This window comes from Eurytemora carolleeae, unplaced genomic scaffold (genome assembly GCF_000591075.1).
Source record: "Eurytemora carolleeae unplaced genomic scaffold, Eaff_2.0 scaffold1507, whole genome shotgun sequence".
Lineage (NCBI taxonomy): Eukaryota > Metazoa > Arthropoda > Copepoda > Calanoida > Temoridae > Eurytemora > Eurytemora carolleeae.
The window spans coordinates 54,796-57,425 of NW_019398150.1; the positions used below are offsets into that span (position 1 = coordinate 54,796).

General features: G+C 35.6%; 1 long non-coding RNA gene across 1 annotated transcript; it reads right to left on the minus strand.

The window, feature by feature from the left end:
- Positions 1-220: 220 nt before the first annotated feature.
- On the minus strand, positions 221-1,464 carry LOC111716892 (uncharacterized). The gene is made up of 4 exons (XR_002768624.1): positions 1,449-1,464; positions 901-934; positions 684-731; positions 221-409 (listed from the first exon to the last, which is right to left on the minus strand). It is a non-coding gene; the product is annotated as an uncharacterized LOC111716892 (long non-coding RNA).
- Positions 1,465-2,630: the final 1,166 nt, after the last annotated feature.

Sequence of the window (2,630 nt, forward strand, 5' to 3'; positions counted from 1 at the left end):
GTATACAGGGGGGAAAAATGTCGATTTTTTAGAAACAATGTTTTTTTCTGCTAGTTTTGTTTGAAGGAGAGATAAAGTAGTGCTTAGAAGGTTATTATTTGGACTGTATGTGTGCCTTTTAAATATCTTATACTTATGCCTGATATCCAAGAAGCCAAGTGTTATGAATTTACAGTTCGAATTTTGCCCCCCCCTAGGAGCTCCTAGGGGGGGGCAAAAAAAATTTTTTCGCTTCGCGCAAATCTTGCCCCCCCCTAGATTTATTTCTGTATACGCCCTTGGAGTTTATGCAAAACTATCGGATTAAAATTGAAAAAGAAGATATAATAATGATTTTTTTTTCTTCTTTCTTTTATTTTTTTTACAAAAAGGTTTGTTTATAAAGTTCTTTATACCAGGAAGGCGTGTCCTGAAAAAAATTTGATCTAACAAAATACATAGTTATCTAAGGTCTATGTCATCATGTTGCATAGATTTAGAGATTAGAAAATTAGAGTTTTTGACAAAGACTAAAATTTTTTTACTTTTTTAAAGGTGACAAAAAACGCATTTATATGGACTTTTTAGTCCCATTAGGATTGAAAGAAAAGAATCTGTCTCTAAAATGGGTAAATTTCTACGATTTTTCCAGACCTCAATTATGGCAATGAAAGTCAAATTTTATTTATCTAAAAAGACATTACCTCGCTATATAATTTATACCCGTAATCAACTGTTATTTCTTCCCCTGTCTAATAATTAATATCCATTTATTAAAATAATTTATTCTAATTAATTTGTTTTTATGTTCTTAAAATTTTATATATGGCTGAGACATTTTGCATGTTAACAAATAATAAAGAATTATCAAATAACAAAATAAAAATATAAAATTTTATAAAACAAACAAATTTTTTTTACCTTTATTGAACGTCGGCTGAAGAGACCTCTAACACTAAAAAAACAAAATAATTAAATCGCTTTTTTATTGTAAGTGTATCTAAATACTATTAAATAAAGTTATAAAATGTATATTGTAATTATTTAGATATTGTATGAAGATTAAGTAAACGAATTTGCAGAGTCAAGATTTTTTAATTTATTAAACTTTTAAAATTTGATTTAGATCATATTCAAACATTATTTCAAAAATGAAAGGTACGTCGCAATGTTACTTTTAAACTTTGTGATCTAAAGCTATCGTTAGAAAAAACAGTTTTTTAAATGCTGCACAGTAAAGAGGCAATTTTAATGTTTGCTGTTCAATGTTTTTTGATAAATTGTTAGTAGAAACTTTAAAATTTCTAACTACTAACGGCACTTTGAAATAATAAATATTTTGTTCCCAGAAATTTCAGATAACTACCTGCCAAACCTAGATATCTGACAAGTTGACCTGCTTGCCAAACCTAGGATATCTGACAAGTTGACCTACCTGCCAAACCTGAATATCTGACAAGTTGACCTACCTGCCAAACCTAGGATATCTGACAAGTTGACCTACCTGCCAAACCTGAATATCTGACAAGTTGACCTACCTGCCAAACCTGGATATCTGACAAGTTGACCTGTCTTGCAAACCTGGATATCTGACAAGTTGACCTACCTGCCAAACCTGGATATCTGACAAGTTGACCTTCCTGCCAAACCTGGATATCTGACAAGTTGACCTGTCTACCAAACCTGGATATCTGACAAGTTGACCTACCTGGAAAACCTGGATATCTGACAAGTTTCCCTGCCTACCAAACCTTGATATCTGACAAGTTGACCTACCTAGAAAACCTGGATAGCTGAAAAGTTGACCTACTTACCAAACCTAGGATATCTGACAAGTTGAACTACCTGCCAAACCTGAATATCTCACAAGTTGACCTACCTGCCAAACTTAGGATATCTGACAAGTTGACCTGCCTTCCAAACCTGGATATCTGACAAGCTGACCTACCTGGCAAACCTGGATATCTGACAAGTTGACCTACCTGCCAAACCTGGATATCTGACAAGTTGACCTACCTGCCAAATCTGGATATCTGACAAGTTGACCTTCCTGCCAAACCTGGATATTTGACAAGTTGACCTACCTGTCAAACCTGGATATCTGACAAGTTGACCTACCTGCCAAACCTGGATATCTGACAAGTTGACCTGCCTGCCAAACCTGGATATCTGACAAGTTTCCCTGTCTACCAAACCTAGGATATCTGACAAGTTGACCTACCTGCCAAACCTGGATATCTGACAAGTTGACCTACCTGCCAAACCTGGATATCTGACAAGTTGACCTATCGACCTGGATATCTGACAAGTTGACCTGCCTGCCAAACCTGGATATCTGACAAGTTGACCTGTCTACCAAACCTGGATATCTGAAAAGTTGACCTACCTGCCAAACCTGAATATCTGACAAGTTGACCTACCTAGAAAACCTGGATAGCTGAAAAGTTGACCTACTTACCAAACCTAGGATATCTGACAAGTTGAACTACCTGCCAAACCTGAATATCTCACAAGTTGACCTTCCTGCCAAACCTGGATATTTGACAAGTTGACCTACCTGTCAAACCTGGATATCTGACAAGTTGACCTACCTGCCAAACCTGGATATCTGACAAGTTGACCTACCTGCCAAACCTGGATATCTGACAAGT